The sequence below is a fragment of the Theropithecus gelada genome, chromosome 8, assembly GCF_003255815.1.
Source record: "Theropithecus gelada isolate Dixy chromosome 8, Tgel_1.0, whole genome shotgun sequence".
In the NCBI taxonomy this organism is placed as follows: domain Eukaryota; kingdom Metazoa; phylum Chordata; class Mammalia; order Primates; family Cercopithecidae; genus Theropithecus; species Theropithecus gelada.
In genome coordinates this window covers 11,272,716-11,292,205 of record NC_037676.1, presented here as the reverse complement: position 1 = coordinate 11,292,205, position 19,490 = coordinate 11,272,716, and positions in this window count along the sequence as shown.

Below are 19,490 nucleotides of genomic sequence, written 5' to 3'. Positions count from 1 at the left end.
AAATAGGACTAAAAAAAGATTCTGGACTTTTCAGCCCCACTTCTGTGAACTGACACAAATGGCCAAGAATGCATTTATTTGTCAAATTATAGTTTCTCCTGAGGCGATGCAAATACCTGGGGCCTCCATGAATATATGTGAGTTTTCATAAAACCATAAATGTCCTGTATCCCACTGTTATTTCACAACCCCTCCACCCCACCTTTTTTAGAAACAGAACCATATCCTGAATGTTATTTGGAAACTTGGTTTTTATTAGCTCCGTAGAATCACCCAGATGGAACAGGCTTTATCATCACAGCATCCTGGGGTTCCCGAGTGTCTCGCTGTTAGCATCAATAACTGTGATTAGCATCATCACACATAACAATGTGGCCGTCTCCTTACAATAAACCAGTAGTCAACATCATGAGTCAAACATCATGAGTCAAACATATTTTAAGGCTTTTAAATATATTTCTAGATTGTTTATGAAAAAAATTTTTTTGGAGTTTTTGAGACAGGGTCTTGCTCTGTCATCCAGGCTGGAGTGCAGTGGTATGATCTCGGCTCACTGCAACCTCTGTCCCCCAGGCTCAAGTGATCCTCCCACCTCAGCCTCCCAAGTAGTCAGGACCACAGACATGTACCACCATGCTCAGCTGTTTTTTTGTATTTTTAGTAGAGATGGGGTTTCACCATGTTGCCCAGGCTGGTATCAAACTCCTGAGCTCAAGCAATCCACCTGCCTCAGCTTCCCAAAGTACTGGGATTACAGGCATGAGCCACCGCGTCCAGCTGAAAAAAGAAATCGTTTTAATCTAGGAAAGGGAGTAAGTACGTGGAGTTTCCATTATCCCTGAAGCACAGGTATTTCTTTTTCTGTTGGTGCTGTTTTAATAAGTGAAGAATTTGATGTATGATAAATTGTGAGCTTGAATATTTCCATATATTTATTGTCCATTTGCTTTTCTTGTTTTTGGTAAATTACTTACCAAAAAGTAATGTGTTACTTAATGTGTTATTTGCCTGTTTTTTGTCGGGGGGGATGTTAGTCTTTTTTCATATTAGTTTCTTCTTAGAAGGAAACTATCCTTTTGAAGTTGTGGTTCTTTCCCCTAATTTGTCATATACTATTACTGTCATTTAATTGTTAGACATTATAACAGTTCTCAGCTGTGCTATCGAATCACAGATACGTGCATTTAACTTGTATAAATTGCGCAGTACTTGCCTGGAAAACAACCATATTAATAGTGTAGGATTCCAGCTGTTCTGCTGGGCTGGCATATTTCCACAGGCCATGGACACAGCTAGCCGCACTGCCAGTGCATGAGTCACAGCCTTCTGCAGGTGCGTTCGAGGAACAAGTTGTGGGAGCTGGGCAGGTAAGCAGGGATGGTTTACATTGCTGGGGAGAGATTGAAAGGTTAATGGAGGGTATAAAGACAGAACAAAGACAATTTTGAGGCACTTACAGAAGATCAGACAACACCAAACAGAGATGAGAAGAGGAATCATAAATCTCCACATTGGAATGGTATTTCTGAATACAGTTTCTCTCACGGGGCCTTCCAAAAGTAGAGATGCCACTCCTGTGAGATTAAATTACATTCTGATGCCTTCATTGCAATGAAGTCGATAATTTAGGACACCAAGAGCCTAAAGCCAGGCAGTAAGTTTCACTCACCCATCGTTCCTGCAAAAGGCAATGCCAGACACTCTCAAGATAGAATCTCCAGTCATTCTCGGACCTGTTCCCAGTCTGCGCTGCTCACTCAGGGCTGGTGTCTGTTGACACCCAGTTACAACTTCCTTTTGCCTATTTTGAGAGTCAGAAAGTCACATTCCTCACCTAATTTATGAATACACACAAATTGGAAAGGCATGCAGTAGCCTCTCAGGAGCAGACCAAGTTGTAGCTGTCATGGTTTACTGTGTGATGTACAGGATCTCTGTATGCACTGTGTGTGTGTCCTGTACAGGGCTGTACACAGCAAACTGTGTCTACTTTATGAAAAAAAATTAATGATCTGTGAACAATTTTTGCCTTAAATGCTGCTTTTAGAACCAAACTGTCATATAAGATTTATCAGTTCTGTTAACACCTTTGTAGATTCCTGATGCTATGTACAAAATCATGTCATCTGTGAATAGACAGTTTCACTTCTTCCTTTCAGCCTAGATGTCCTTTATTCTTCTTTCTTGCCCCACTTCGCTGGTTAGAATCTCTAGTACAATACTGAATAGCAGTGCAAGGGTAAACATCCTTGTCTTGTTCCTCATCTTAGGGGAAAGCTTTCAGTCTCACCATTAACTATGATGTTAACCCTGGGTTTTCCATAGATACCCTCTATCAGGTTGGGGAAGTTCCCTTCTATTCCTAGTTTGTTTTTATCATGAAAGGGTGTGATGGATTTTGTCAAATGCTTTTTCTGCATCTCCTGAGAAGATAATGTGGTTTTTAGCCTTCATAAGATCAATGTGCTGTTTATTACATTGACTGATTTCTGTATCTTAAACCAACCTTGCATTCTTGGGCCAAAGCCCACTAAGTCATGGTTTATGATACTGTTTATACATAGCTGTTGGATTTGGTGTGTTGGAACGGCCAGCCCTCTGTATCCACAGGGGATGGGTTCCAAGACCCCCCCACCCTACCCACCACCCACCACCCACCACCTTGTGATCTCTTGGGTTTTGGTGTCTATTTCATAGGATAAGCTTAGAAAGTGTTCCCTCTTCTGTGTTTTGGAAGTGTTTGTGGTGGTTTCTTGTTAACTCTTCTTTAAATGTTGGAGAGAACTCCACATAAGATTTGAAGTCACTGAGAAGCTTCAATTTATCTCTCCTTTTGGAAATTCATTTGTCTTATTATCCTTTAAGAGGATAAGACCATTTTCTCTAGCAATGCCTTGTAATGGTTAATGGTTTTTCTTTTCATTGCGAAGGCCTAACCTAGTAGATAAATGGACTATGAAACCTAGTCTGTTCTGCTTATCTTCAGAATCATCAAAAGGAAAGGGTGCTGCCCTCTGAAAAAAGTCAGAAGTGAGCTTGGCTTATGAAACTTGACTTTTTAATCTCCCTCTCTTCATTATGATGTGTGCACGTGATGGACACCACTCACCTCCCTTTAGTCCCTATCTAGTGCAGTATCGAATGCTACCCAATGACAAAGCCAAGGGATTAGCAACAGGTAGGAGGAAAAATAAGGACCTGCATACATGACTAACCAGCACCAGCCATTGGGGCCTTCTGATGGCTGACACCAGCATCCACCCTGCTCTCAACCTCCCTGCACCCATGTCTATCTCAACAGAATTGCTGCTTTTGTCTTCACTTAAGCCCCACTCCTTGTCCCTACCTGTTGTTTCTGCATAGAGGAAGCAGACTCTCAACTTTGGAAAGCAGTGTCCCCCCGCATCCCATGGGCTCAGTGCCACTGAGCTGGTAGGAGCTGCTCAGGTGTAGCCTCTGCCTCCAGAATTCCAGCAGGAACTGCTTCACTGTGTGCCTAAAAAGCCCGGGCTCACAGCGTGAGACAGTGTGTTCTAGGTGGTAACGTGGCACCTACACACGCACCCCCAGCGGTCCTCTCTAAACTCAGGCAGTGCATGGCTGCTGCCATTCCCACCCTCAGCATCTGTGAGATGAAGGAGTCGCTCCCCAGGGCATCTGCCCCAATACAGGCCACGTGGATCTGCCATTGCTTTTCACGCCAATGCCTAGGAGAGGCTGTTAACCCTCCTAGTTGTTCTTTTTGTACTTGGTCCTCTCCCTTCCAATCCTCACTGGCTCAAGTCCACAGAGTGACAAAGAACAGAGATGCCCAGAGCACGAGCTGGAGGGACAAGCAGGAGAAGGCACTGCTGGTGCCACAGGGGTCTTGGACTGTAACCAGGGTTCACTGAGGATAGGGTTCCTTTGAAATGCTCTTGTTCCTCCTGTTTAAGTAAGGGAGAGCAAAAAAAATGAGGGCATCTGTGTCAAATAGGAGAGACACCTCAACTGTCTCGTTTTTGTGTGGAAATTTCATTTTTATTTGATAATCATTTGAGAAAGTTGCACAGATGAAGGCAAGTTGGCTTTTATTACCTACCTATGTAGTCAATTCTAATGTCATTTAAAAGAATTTGATGTGTTAAAATACACATGAAATTTACCATCTTATCCATTTTAAGTACGCAATTTAGTAGCATTAAATACATTCATACCGTGCAGCCTTCTCTACCATGTATCCACAAGTTCAAGTTTACAAGATGAACTTCTGTCATCTTGTAAAACTGAAGCTCTGTACCCATTAAGCACCAACTCCCTATTCCCCATCCACCAGCCCCTGACAGCCTCTGTTCTACTTTGTCTCTTTGAATTTGACTACTGTAAGGACCTCGTATGAGTGGAATCAGAAGAGATTTGTCCTTTTGTGACTGTCTTATTTCACTTAGCACAATGTCCTCAAGGTTCATCCAAGTTATGGCGTGTGTCGTGATTTCTTTTTAAGGCTGATACTCTGTTCTATGGGTAGACCACATTTTGTTTGTGCACTCATCTGTTGATGGACACTTAAGTTGCTTCCACCTTTTAGCTATTGTGAATACTGCTGCTGTAAACATGGGTGTGCAAATATCTGAGCCTCTGCTTTCAATCATATGGCAGTTCTGTGTTTAATTTCTTAAACTGTCACAACTGATTTCCGTGGTGGCTGCACCATTTTACATTCCTACTGAAGGGTCCAGTTTCACCACATCCTTGCCAACACCTATTCTTAATCATTGTCATTCTAATGAGTGTGAAGTGGTATCCTGCTGTGATTTTGATTTGCATTTCCCTAATGACTAGTGATGCTGAGTATCTTTTTGTTTGTTGGCCTATGTCTTCTTTGGAGAAATGTCTATTTGGGCTCTTTGTCCTTTTTTCAATCAGGTGTGCATTTTTGTTAAGTTGTAAGAAGTCTTTATATGTTCTGGGTATTCACCCTTTTCAAATGTATCATTTGCAAATACTTTCTCCCATTCCGTGGATTGCCTTTCACTCTGTTTTCTTCTTTGATGCACAGAAGTTGTTTCTGTCTTTCTTTTAGTTATCTGTGCCTCTGGTGTCATATCTAAGAAATCACTGCCAAATCTAATGTTGTTAAAATTTTCCCTTATGTTTCTCCTAAATGTTTTAGTTTTAGCTCTTAGTTAAGGCCTTTTGTCCATTTTAATTTTTATATGTGGTGTGAGGTAGATCTAGCTTCATGTGAATGTCCACTTGTTTAGCACCATTTGTTGAAAAGACTGTCCCTTCTCCCTTGAATGGTCTTGGCACCATCAAAAATCATTTGACCCATATGTGCAAGGGTTTATTTAGGGATTTGCTATTCTATTCCATTGGTCTATATGACTCTTTGTTTCACTACAACACCATTTTGATTATTGTAGCTTTGTCATAAGTTATGAAATAAGGAAGTGAGAGACCTCCTACTTTGTTCCCTTTCAAGATGATTTTGGCTGTGTGAGGTCTCTTGAGATTCCATATGAATTTCAGGATTGGGGAAAAAAAAAAAGCGATTGGGATATTTTGATAGAGATTACATGAAATCTGTAGATTGCTTTAGACTATGGACATCTTAATATTAAGGCTTCCAAACCATAAACACGGAATTGCTTTCTATTTATTTGTGTTGACCTTTCTTTCAGCAATGTTTTATGGTTTTCAGTGTACAAGTCTTTTACCTCAAGTTTATTCCTAAATATTTCCGGTTTTTGTTACAATTATAAATGGAATTTTCTTAAATTTCCTTTTGAGGTTGCTTGTTATTGTATAGAAATATCATAGATTTGTTGTGTTGATTTTGTAAACTGCAATGTTACTGAAATTGTCTATACAAAGACACTAGGATTTTCTACATATAAGATCATGTCATCTGCAAACAGAGATAATTTTGCTGCTTCTTTTCCAGTCTGGATGCCTTTTATTTCTTTTTCTTGCCTAATTGCTCTAAGACTCCAGTACTGTGTTAAATAGAAGTGGTGAGACAGGGTATTTCTGTCTTGTTCTTGATCTTCAAGTAAATGCTTTCAGTCTTATTGAATATGATGTTTACAGTGGGATTTTCATATGGCCTCTATTTGAGGTTGTTTCCTTCTATTCCCCGTTATTGAGAGTTTTTATCATGAAAGGGCATGACATTGTCTCAAATGCTTTTTCTGCATCAGTTGATATCACATTTTTTTTCCTTCATTCTGTTAATGTAATATGTATTACATTTATTGACTTGAGCATGTTGAAACATCTTTGCATACCAGCTATAAATCTCACTTGGCCATGATGTGTAATCCCTTCAATGTCCCCCTGAATTGTGTTGGCCGTATTTTGTTGAATACTGATAAAAAAAAACAATCTTGGTCAGGAATACTGATGTGTGCTGTTCTTGTAGTGTCTTTGTTTGGTTTTGGTATCAGAATAATGCTGCCCTCATAGGATACATTTGGAAGTGTCCTTTCCTCTTCAGTTTTTTGGAAGAGTCTGAGAATTGATTTAATTCTTCAGATGTTTGGTAGAATTTCCATATGGCCCTGTGCTTTTCTTTGTTGGGAGGCTTTTCATTACTAATTCATTCTCTTGACTAGCATAGGTCTGTTTAGATTTTCCATTTCTTCATGATTCAGTCTTGATACGCTGCTGTGTGTTTCCAAGAATTTGTCCAGTTCATCTAGGTTATCCAATTCATTGATATATAATTGCTCATAGTACTCAGTTGTAATGTCCCCTCCTTCTGGTTTTTAGTTGTTTTTCTTAGTCACTCTTAGCCAGAAGTCAGTTTTGGTTATCAGCAAACTCTTGGTTTCATTTATTTTCGTCTATTACTTTTCTGTTCTCTATTTTTGTCTCTGCTCTAATCTTTATTATTTCCTCCATCCTGCTGGCTTTGGGTTGATTGCTCTTCTTTTTCTAGTTCTTTCAGATGTAAATTTAGTGTTGACTTGAGATCTTAATTTTTTTAATATTTGTATTTACAGTTATAAATTTCCTTTCTACCACTGCTTTCACTGTGCCTGTTTTTTGTATGTTATGTTTAAATTTTCATTTATCTCAAGATATTTTCTAATTTCCCTTGTGATCCCCCATTAATCTGCTGGTTGAGAGTGTTGTTTACTTTTCACAAAATTGTGTACTTTACAGTTTTTCATCTAGTTACTGATTTCTAGTTTCATCCCACTGTGGCCAGAAAAGGTATTTTATTTCTTCAGTCTTTTGAAATTTCTTGACTTGTTTTGTGGTCTAACATACTGTCTATCCCAGAGAAAGGTCCATCTGCACTTGAGAAAAATGTGTGTACTGCTGTTGTGTCTGTTAGGTCCAGCTGCTGTGATGCTGTTCAAGTTCTGTCTTGCGACTGATCCTCTGTCTGGTTGTCCTGTCCATTACTGAAAGTGGGCTGTTACCTACTCTTACCATGGAACTATCCATTTCTTCCTTTGATTCTGTCAATGTTTGTTTCATATACTTTGGGGCTCTGATGTTTGGTGCATATATATTACATCTTCTTGGTGAATTTTCAGACTTTTTAAATTTCAACAACATGAACATGAAATTATAGGATGTCTGGGATTTCCTTTGAATCCGTGGGACTGGGAGTAACTATAGACGAAACAAGGCTGGCCAGTAATTTGAGGCTGCAAGGATAGGTACACATTGGGGTGTAAAGCAGGGCTCAACACTTTTTCGGTAACGGAGCAGATGGTAAATATTGTTGGCTTTTCTAGCCATGTGGCTCTCTTGCCACTTTGCGGTAGCAGCATGAAGCAGCCACGCCACGCACCAGTACATGTGGCTATGTTCCAGTCAAACTTTTTGGACAATAAAATCTGAATTTCACATACTTTTTTATGTCATTAGATATTACCCTTTTACCTCTTTTCACTGTTTAAAAATATAAAAATCATTCTTAACATTTGGGCTGTGCAAAAACAGGGGGTGGACCCAATTTTGGCCTGTATTTCGCTTGCCAACCCGATTTATACTTTTGTATCTATTTGACATTTTCCATTAAAAGTTATATAACATTACTTTTTTATACCTGTTACTTCTTATTGTAAAAATAATGTATCTTCATTGTAGAAAGCTTTTTTAAAAAGCCAAAATACACACACAAAAATGTTACCCATGAATTATGAGAATTACTTCAAGGTAATTATTCTTATTTTGAAATAGCTTTCCAATATTTTATATTGCTTTTTGAAGATGATAACATGATCCCAAATAAACAGTTAACTAAACACCACCCTCCTCACCCCTCCTGCCCAGAAACCCACGCATCTGGAGCTGCATCTCCCAGGAAAGGAGACTCCAGAGGGAACTGCCTTCTTGCACTTCTCTAACCTGGATTCCCAAGGGAAAGATGTGCGTCTTCATGCTGAGCTTTGAAGATTCTTACAGAATAAAAATTCTCACCATATCCTTCTGTCTTAAATAGCACCAGTTTTAAAGTCTCCAGGGAGAAGAGATTTCTAAAACTCTAGTTTCCAAAGAATGAAAAAAAATCACTTCTCAAAACTCAAAAGGTATTTCGTCACCCCTACACCATCCAGATTTGTTCAGCTTTCTTGAAAATAAATTATCTAAATTTTTAAAAATATTTTCCAAAAACTCTAGAATGCCAAAGGGATCAATATCATCACTTGTTGTAAAAGCTAAAACTCTACCCCTTTATCAGTAAGTGAAAATACCTGCAACTCTGAAAAACCATGCTGAGACATTAACTTCTGAATACTTAAATGGGGCCCAGTTGCAGTCCCTCACACCTGTAATCCCAGCGCTTGGGGAGGCCGAGGCCAGAGATTGCTTGAGCCCAGGAGTTCAAGACCAGCCTAGGCAATATAGCAAGACCTCGTCTCTCCAAAAAAAAAAAAAAGCCAGGCGTGGTGGCACAACATAGTCCCAGCTCCTTAGGAGGCAGAGGTGGAGGCTGCACTCAGCTGTGATTGTGCCACTGCACTCCTGCCTGGGCAACAGTGTGAGACCCTGTCTCAAAAAATACAAAAATATTTAAGTGTATCCACACAAACTGATAGCCACCGAGGGGGTGGGGGTGGTCACTGTTTATTACTGATAGACACACTTGAAACAGATGAAACCACTCACTGCTCACTGGTAAGGGAACAGTTGGTCACCAAAAGACAAAGATGCCAGCATGTTGATAATAGCCTTCAAACATAATCAGAAACCTAGTGGATGGAGATTTGCCAAGAAACAGCAGGTCTTGGAGATACAGTAACCAAACTCCAGAGAATGGAATACCTCATGAAGGTGACAAGCCCTTCAGTGGTGATGAAGCCAGTCTCGGAGTCAGAGAAAGGCGCAAAGGAAAGCATCATGTTCCCAAGGCACACATGCCAGGAGAAAACAAGCCCACCAGCAGGAGGCCTGCTTAACACTCACCTGCTGGTGAGGAGACGAGGCTGCAGCCGCATCAACCCTGGCTCTCCTATGTAACATTCACTCGGGACTGCCCAGGCCCTCCTACGGGCTCAGCACCATTCATGCTCCTTATCTGTTAACCCCTTCCCCAAACCCTGCTCTTCCAGCAGACGGCGCACACTGCCACACGTGGCTGAAAGGGTAGCCACGTGTGGGGAAAGCCGGAGGTGCAGTCACTCCCCAGTGACTATGTTTTCCCTCTAAAAAGTTAAGTGTCACATTTCAGAACACCAGCTTATTTAGTAAACCGATTTTTCTGTACATAACCCAGACAGGCATCTTTTTGGGGCCCCCATGTCTACACAGAGTTGGGCACTGCCCTGGACACTGATCTACCTGATGGACAGCTGGTGCAACTTAATCAGCTGTCAGCCTTAAATGAGGCTCAGAAAATACGGGGAAGTGTCGAGTGCATTCGAGCACACAGCTTGAGGACGGCCACCTGGGGGATGGGCCCCACACCAACAGGGTCAGCGTTCCACAGTGGGAAAGTTAAGGCTTCACTCACAGGCAGGAGCTGAGATGTCCGAGTCATGCTGTTCTCCACAGACCAGTGCGTGCGCTACGGCGACTTGCCCCATTACAGATGGTGCCCTCCACCAAGTGAGGAGCAGTGATCTCAGGGGCCTCGTCTCCGGTGCATTTGGTCGTTTACAGGGAAAGAAAGGCAGCGGTTGCAGCTGCATGCGTCATGGCTCCAGCTGCATAGCTGCATTCCTTCCAATACTCAAAACAGTGTTCTGAGTGCTTTTTACATTGTAGTTTCAGGGGCACATGTGCCGCTTTGCTGCATGAATATGTTGCATGGTGTGGGGTTTGGGTTACTTTTGAACTCATCACCCAGACTGCAAACCTAGTGCTCAGCTTTTCAACCCTTGTCCCCCTTCCTCCTTCCCTCTTCCCTTTTGGAGACTCCAGAGTAAAGTTCCAATGGCATTAAGTTTGAATTAAGTTTGACTTACTCAGTTTCACACAGCTTTATAACCAAAGGCCACACAATCATGTTACCTCTTAGGAAAGCAAGGGGCTCTGTAGCGTCTTGGCTGTTGTGTGAGCGATGTCCACTAATGCAGCCTTCATTTCAAGTTCTCCTCTCCTTCCTCCTCCATTCAGGATCTATCAAGGGGAAGGTGATGGGCTGTGACATGAGTCACACTCACAGGATCCCTGTAGCGTGGAAACAGAACAGTGTCTTCTGATCTCAAGGTGGTTAGCATGTTTCTAATTCCCATGGAAATTGGTTTGCTAGTGCCTACCACAAAGCTGCTTACATTTGCGGGGGGGAGGGGATCAAATGATCTCACCTGCATTTTCACTGCTGTGACCTCTTTTCTGGATCTGAGAGGGAGGACAGCAGGTACCTGTCCCACGTCGTGGGCCACATCCCTGGCTCTCTGCTTGCAGAAGAGGTACCAGGATACAGCCCTCGAGAAGCATAGAGAGGGCACAACTGAGAGACGCTTAAGGAATAAAGGGAGTCCGGTTAAAGATCCAGTTGTTACCACCTGAGCCTAATGTTACCACGAATGGTGGATGTCAGACACCATGTGACCCTGCTGTGCACAGGGCCCAAGAGCTACCCTGAAAGAAAGCAGCAGCTGGGATTAACCCAGCCTTTAGATCCAACTTCTTGTTTATAGGAAGTGCTAAGGATGGAGGAGTGAGTTAAACACCTCAAACAACAGTGTGTTCAGGAAAAGCTGGGAGGGAAGGGACACAGGGGGCTCCTGATTCCAACATGAGAAGATTTCAGAGACAGAACCACCATACATGATGCATGATCATGGTTTTGGGGGGAAAAACAGCTAAAAGGTATTTTCCAATTTTCCAGACAATTGGGTGCACACGCGCACACACACACTAGATGATATAGGAAATTAATTTTGTTAGGTGTGCCAATGATACTGCACTTATGCAGACAGCATTTTTTTTTTTTTTTTTTTAAGAAATACATGTTGAAGTACTTGGGGGTGATATGGTGTCTGTAATTTACTTTTAAATGGTTAACTAAATATATGTATGCACACACAAAGCAAATATGACAAATACAACCATTATTGAATTTCAGTAGCTGAGTTTATGGGTGTCCATTGTACTATATACTTTTGCATAGATTTTTTCATCATAAAAAATTTAAAAACTGAAATTGTCAACCTCCCCCCACCCCGAAAAAGCCAAATTAAAATACACACGGTTAATTATGAGAATTAACCACTATTTGAGGATTAACTGTGATTTGTTTCTCTTCCTTCACCCCACTGGCCTCAGGAATGAAAAACACTTTAAAGGGAGAAAAAAGTAAAACTCTGACCACGATCCTCCACCCCATCCTGTCCTGTCCGCTTCTTGTGTCAGAGCCACTGAGGGAAAATCACTATTTAAATTGTCACAATGGCTGGGCGCAGTGGCCTACACCCAGCACTTCGGGAGACTGAGGCAGGAGGATCACTTGAGCCCAGGAGTTGGAGGTTATACTGAGCCCTGATCGTGCCACTGCATTCCAGCCTGGGTGACAGAGCAAGACCCTGTCTCTAAAGAAAATTTTTTTAATAAAAACAAATAAATTGCCACACATTCCTAAGGTGCATTAGACTTTGCTGGGAGACGGCCTTTCTAGTTCACCATTGAGCTTAGCATTTCCTGCTGTTAAAATTAGAATAACTTTTATTCAGGATGTGCTCCTCCGAGATGAAACGGATGTCCGATTCTGGGAGCCGGAGGAACACGCTGCAGTGCACTTCCAGACTCTGGGAGGAGTGGGCAGGCACACAGAATCTCAGGAAGACGGTCCAGGGCAGTGGGGACATCCATCGCGTGTTGACTGTCAGCTCTGACAGCCCGGCTTGAAGCTGCCTTCTAAGGATAGAGACTGAACAGAGACTCCATGTGTCCTGGGCCCCAACAGACAAAATCAGAATGTGCAGGAGCCTGGGCAAATGAACCTATGACCCTGGGCAGCTGGCAGACTTTAAAAGCAAATTCCAGGTTCAAGCCTGTCTTTTTAAATATCTGCCCAAGGCTGCCATGGACCAAATTCCTAAAGATACCTTGTTGCCCTAGAAATGTCTCCAAAACTCAGTAACCCACTAGTTTTCCCACTTTGTCCAGAGACTTGGCTCCCACCTCCCCCAGCTACATGACCTTCCATCAAATCCACGCTCCACACAAAGAAAATAGCACCTAATTCTGATGAAAACGTCTGCCCATGGGACAAAGCCCTGCAGGGCCCAGCCTTGGCCTCAAGGGAAGGCGGGATTGGGGGTATGACACTAGCCCCCCCCCCCCCAAGAGCTGTGCCTCACCTCACACAACCTCCCTGGTCCTCACTGGGTGAGGTAGAAATGTCACTGGCTCTACTTCCTGTTGATGTGCGGACATTGATCCTCTCTAGGGTTGAGAACCAGCATTTAGACCCAGAAATGGACTTCATGGCGTCAAGGGAGAAACAAGCAAGAGTAGAAAATGAACAAAATGAACAAAACGAACGGGAGGGGACCGCAAAGGACAGTGGTTCACAGAAGAGGGCCTGTCTCAGAAGAAAGAAAAGCCTCTTGGGGGTGGCACACAGGTGAGAGGACCCAGTGGGTCAGGGCACCAAGGAGCCAGCCAGGTGAGCTGGACCCTTGGTGGCACAGGGACCTCAGGATCTGCAAGAGGATTCTATGAAAGCACATGCTTTAAGAGGCTGCAGGTGAGTCTGCCCGAGAACACCTCCCACACGAGTTGCCCCACGCTCTCCAGGCTTGGCCCCTCCACTGGCTGTTCGGCAGTTCCAGCCCTGAAGCCCCTCCTCACGGGGCCTCCCACCATCCCCAACCCTGTCCTCACCCACCAGCTTCCTCAGCAAGCAATTCTTTAATCAATTTTAAAGAGTATTAAGTATGTTACAGAATAGATGGCACTCGTGTGACAAAAATGAGAAATCCAAGAACTGAAGTTCAGAAGGCCCAGCCCCAACCACACCCCTGACTTTTCTCCTGTGAATGGAAGGGCGTTTCAGAACCCCAGTGGTACATGCTACCAGGGCAGGTCTCCCTTCTGCTTCCAATGCCTTCTACTCCCCGGGCCCAGGGCTCAGCCATGGGAGGAGCCAGTGCAGCTGTCACGCGGGCGTCTCCTGTGGGTGTCCTGTGAGGGTGGCTGTTATGCGGTGGGTGCACAGGAAGCAGCCATGGTATCTGGGGTTGGGAGGCAGCAGGGGACCCAAATGTGGCTCCTACAAACCCCGGGGACCATGTCCCAGTGGAAGCACCACCCTGGGCCAAGACCCTGAAACACTAGAGAAGCTTTGGGAAGGTGCTTTCACGTAGAATGGAGGGAGACAAAAGTGGCTTCCTGGCATTTGGGAGGGAGGTGGCAGGGGCTGCGTGCAGAGCTGGGATGCAGGCCTGAAAGCTGCATCTCCCACGGAGAGCACCTCAGACCCTGACCTCAGCAGCAGGCCAGGGTTGGGAAGGGTGCGCCTTCAAGCTGATCGTGTTTTGAGTACTTCATAGAACATGCTGCAGTCGGGCCAGGCTGAGGCTGGGCCCACAAGTGGACCCCACAGAGCACAGCTCAGATCAGTAGAGAGAGGCCCAGAGTAGGGAGTTGCCCAGCCTGCACTCATGTTGCTGGCATAGGCCATGGCCTCCTGAGACAGTACTCGGGCCACCGCACACCTTACAAAGGATGCCACCCACCTGGCCAGGGGAGGCCCAGACTTGACACAGAGGCCCCAGAACCACACAGCACCAAACCCCATCAGGGCCCAGCAGCTTCAAAACAAACTCAGAGCCAAACAGGTGTCTGCCTTGGCGCAAAGATCCCAACTTCAGCATCTGACCCCAAAACCCACACCAGAGGGGGACCCCCCTAGGGAAACGCCAGAGGTCATGGTAGCGGGAGGCGCCTTCCAGAAGGGAGCCCCAACACTCTCACAGTGGCTCAGACCTGGCGCAGGCACAGCCCTTTCCTGCCCAGACTCGGGACGTGGCCTTGGCCTCGACCCTGCCCATCCTGAGCAGGCTGTCCCTGGTGGTCTGTGTGAGCTTCTCTGCACCTGTGATACTTTGCCTCATTCCTGGGAAATGCTGCATGCATAGCCACAACTGAATCAAGGTTGCTCTTCCTCCCCACCTCAGCCTGCAGTCCCCCATCATTACTTGTCATTCCACCTGCAACAGAACAAACTCATTCCAGGCATTCAAGAGCGGGACTCTCAGACCTCACTCAGCATCTACAAAATGGGCACAGCAATGCCAGCCTTGTAGGACTGTGCTAAGGCCCCAGAGGGAGGCAAGGGCAAAGCACTTGTGTGTGACGGGTGTGGCGCACACAGGTGTCAGTGCCTGCTGGGGCCCAGCAGGGCAAGGCCACAGGCTGGTGTTGCTGCTCTAAGCCCTTCCACCTGTCCCCTCCCTAAAAAGCAACAGGAGCTCACATAGATGTCGCCTGAGCCTATCCCAGCCAACTGCAGCAGCAGAGGCAGCCAAGCCTCCTTCCAAAGCCCACAGGAACAGGCAGGCAGCATGGTCAGGCAGCCCTGCCACTTGTCACTGTTTAAAAATTAGATTATTTTTTAATAACCTAAGAACAAGTACATAAACAACCTAAATAATAAGTTTTCATTTTGCTCACTTCTAGTTTTATTTCTCAGCTGAGGTTTTTTGGCAGAAAGTTTAGTTGAATCCTCAAACACAGCTGGCCATATGAGCTGGAGTTTTCCACTTCAGGGAACTGAAATATATTAATTCAATCAAAAATAGTTTACTTCCTCAGGGGAAGTAAACTGATTTTGTTTTGTTTACCTCCCTCCCACCCCAGCCTTTCACTGTGCCAAGTCACTGCCTAAATTTAATAGCTTGACATTCTGGGAGGCCAATGGCCTTCACCTGGGGAGGGAGCGGGGGTCAGCAAGGGGTGCATTTTCAGCTCACCGTGCTCAAGTTGAGACGGAAAGCGACGGACCTGACGCCCCCTAAGGCTTTCAACCCAGTGGAGTAGAAAGCCCCAGACACTGCAACATTCCTGCCTGGCAGGCGGTCTCCTCTGTGCCTGGACTGCTCTGAGCTGACTCCACCCCAGGCTGTGCCTGCCTCCGTTTGGTAAATTATGACTTTTTTCCCATGATGCCCACATGGAAGCTGTACCTCCTCAGGGTGAGCAGGTACATGAAGCGCGCACGCAGCCAGACAGCAGGACACGCACGTGACGGGCAGAGGCGAAGCTTCAGAGACGGCACCAGCAGGACCCCAGGCTTCCAGCTGCTGCCTCGCTTCCCCGCGATCCAAGGTGGAGCTGCTGAGACAGCGGATGGCGTATCTAGGAAGCACCACAGGTATACACGCACCGTGTTTCTTTGTGAATAGTCAGTATTCTTTTCTAATATTTTTTGACACATTCCAGAAAGATTAAGAACAGAGGTAAAATTCACCCCAAAATTCTTTCATTTAAACACAAGTATTAAAATGTATCATTTATCACGTCTTACTGTGCTTCTTCACAGCAGCAAGGGGGACACACTCCAGCTCCAACGGGAATGTGTCCGCATCACCAGATGACCCGTGTTCTTGAGGCAACGTGGCAGCAAAAGGTGGGTTTGCCTCATCAAAGGCCGCCCACACCAGTGCGCTAACATCAGATTGTCTTGTGTTAAAAAATACAGATTGCCAAGAAAAAGTGGCTTTTAAAATAAATGCATTGTTAAATCTGATGTTCTCAGGAGTCAACATAGCAGAGAAGTAAAAGTACAGGGTACTGACGATAGATCAAAGCACCAGGTATTGACAACAAGGAGATAAAACCCACATCCAAGATCTCAGAGACCCTGGCCCAGGCGGGCAGGTGGAACCGGGGATGGAAGTCCACAGCCGGTCCCTCACCTGCCAGCAGCGTCATCAACTCTTACCTACCTGCTGATGCCATTTAAAAGTAAAACCTTCTCGGCTGTCGCTGTGAATGAAGCCTGTGGCTTCCCAGGTAGAGTCGGGGCTAGCCGCAGGACTGGATCAATAAGGCTGCCAGTACTCAGCGTGCTGCCCTTAGAGGGAGTCCCCGCCCCCCGCAGGTTAAGAACTCCCAGTAACAACAACGGGTGCTGTGCTCACGACCTCAGAACGTGGCAGGCTCCTGGGCCATCGCAGTGACTCACAGCAGTCCTAAGAGACAGGCCTGCTGCTTCCCGTTGTGCAGGAGGAACAGGGTCTCTGAGGCCGAGTTGCAAACAAACACCCACACGGTGGTGAGTTCAGGACGGGGCCTCACAGGTGGCATCATCGCCACCTCAGGATGGGCAGAGGGATGCCTGGCAGGCAGGCACACTGGATACTAGTTGTGACCTTCCAGTTGTCAGGACCTGTACTGGTAATCCCAGTCAACATCGCCTTCCTTCCATAGCAGCTGCTCTTGGCTCCTCACTACACAAGGGTCCCTAGCAGTGTGCCCCGGGCTGTGGCGTCCCTGCTGCCCCAGGGCTGTCAGCCCAGCAAGGAAGAGATGCCCTACAGAAAGAACACCCTGAACACAGCCAGGACGAGAAGGACAACCAAGAAGCTCGGTGTGAGCATCTGGGCTGAAGGGAGGGCGGCTCCACGGAACCGTTCCGCTGACCTCTCAAGACAGGAGAAAAAGGGTCACGGACGAAGTGGTGGTGATCAGCCCCTAACCTGGAAACTTCACAGCCAACGAAGCTACCGGAGAAACGTGTGGTGCCAGTTGCCTCCCACTCTGGGCCACACCACTCAGCCCAAGTTCTCGGTGGGCTTCAGGATGCTGCCGGGGGGTGATGTGGCTCTGAGCACGGACCCGTCCCCGCCTGCCCACCTGCTGCCTCGCTCCCAAGGCCCCGCATTCCTGCCCAAACCTCACGGGAAATGTCACTGTCTACACCACCCCCACCACAAACACCCAGAGTTGTCTTCCTGGAGGTGGCAGCTTTTACAGCAACTACACCAGTGAGTCCTGAATTCCCAGCAGGGGCTGCTGGGCACCAGCTGTATTCCGCAAGGCCCCTCACCCGCCCAAACCCCGTGCCTCCTGCCGTTAGCTCTTTATAATTAAAGTGTTTAAACAGACAAGAGCCTTTGCTTATAGCTATTGAAGACTAAGATGCAGAAAACCTAATCTAAGATTAGGAAGTATTCAGTATTTCACAGATTCACCAATATCCTTCAAGCTTCACTATTTTCTCCTCAAAGCCCTCTGAGAACACTCTGACTTTATAAACAGAAAAGAGCCTGAAGTCAGCAGCCGGGACCCCTTCTCAGGGCTGGTGCTGCGGGCCAAGGCCTCAGTGAAAGGGCCACACTGAGCAGCCTCAGGGCACTGCCGGACACTGCAGAGACTGCTCGGTCACCAAACAATGCAGCTCCAATGTTTGAAGTACTGAGCTGTCTTCTTTCAGTAGAATTTTACACTTTTGGACAACTGCCAAAAGCTAGTTCACTTTTCTGTTATTAGCTAAAAGCTTAAGTTTTCATTTCCATGTGATTCTTCCTTCACAGTAGGAATCTCAAAGGTTCTCAGGTGACAGAGTAGTGCTTTTCCTTAAATAGGTGCAGTCAACTGGCTGGACGTGCAGCTTCCCTAACAGCAGAGCAGTCCTGAGCCCAGCGGCCAGTGAGAGGTGGTGGCGGTGGCCTGCCCCTGTGCCCCTCAGGGCTGCAGCAACAACCAGATGTGAATGCACAAGCCCCAGGGGCAGGGTGAGGGCTGGTGGCCACTGCCAACCACTGACAAAGCCACCACAGCAGTTCTAGTAGGTATGAGAACTAGAAAACAATAAATCACTTAAATCTGAGGCTGAATTGAGCATAATTTCATCTGATTCAGCCCTCGTTTTGATGTCTCATATCCACCACTATGAACAATTTTGGGATGACAGAACCGCAGGCCAAGAGGGGAATCACTTGTTGCTGCAGTTTAAATCCCCAGATGTTGGTTCTGGCGGGTGCTGGGTCAGAGAGTTCACGTCGCAAGTCGCAGCCCCAGGCAGAGACACTTCTACCAAGCAACACAGCACCTGGATGAGGAGGGCCACTCCGTTTCCACCGAGGCCGAGGCGCTCACAGTGCATTCCTACCTCATCAGCTGGGCTAAAACTGGTTTTTTACCAGAAGGAAAAAAACAGCAGCAGCAAGCTATCTCAGTCATTCAGCACTGTTTAAACAACCTTTGGACTACTCCAAGCATTTTGTTGTTGTTTTTACAGGGCCTCACTCTGTCACCCAGACTAGAGTGCACTCTGCAGTTGAGGGTTTTTGTTGTTTTTTGAAAATGATCAAGTTAATGTTGATCTGGAAAAGTCACCTTAGCCAACTGATCTCTTCAGAGCTGACTCAAGTGTGCCCTGCTGGCTGGTCTTTTGGTTGATCAAGCAAATATCAACTGAGAATGACCAAAAAAACTCAAAGCGCATTCATGGCTAAAACCAAACTGGGAGAGTGAGAGAGGGCAGAATGGTTCCCTCACCTGTGAGACAGCCAGAGGACAATCGGAATTACATGGCAGGTGCGGGTGAGAAGCTCAGGCTTAGGCTCTGAGGGCACTAGGCAAGGCTGGGGGGCAGAGTGGGCACCCATGCCATCCATGCTCCCCGGCGAGGGTGGAGTAGGTGACAGTGCAGTCCACACTCACCCATGAGGTCAGCGAGGAGGGCCGGGGAGTCCACCTGCTCAGGATGCAGGTCTGAGAAGAGGGATCCCACACGGCCCTGCGCCTCCCTGCAAAGCATCTGCACCCCAAAAACAGCCTCAAAGGCACTGCGGGCTCCAGGGTCCCGCTCCCACGGGAAGTGAGCAGCATTCTCTAGAACAGGCCGCTGCTTTCTAAAAGACTTCTTTCTAAGAGATGGTCATTTTCTTAAAGATAAACAGAAAGAATTGTTGCTACTATGTTCATGTTTCTCCACTCGGAGGAGTAAAATCTTGCTTAAGGACAGAACTCATGAAATAAAGAACCAAAAACAGCAGCCGGGGTGCCCCACCACACTGTTGCCCTCCAGAGTGGAGGGCCCTGCACCGAGGACAGTCACACACAGGCCATTCAAATACGCAAGACACATC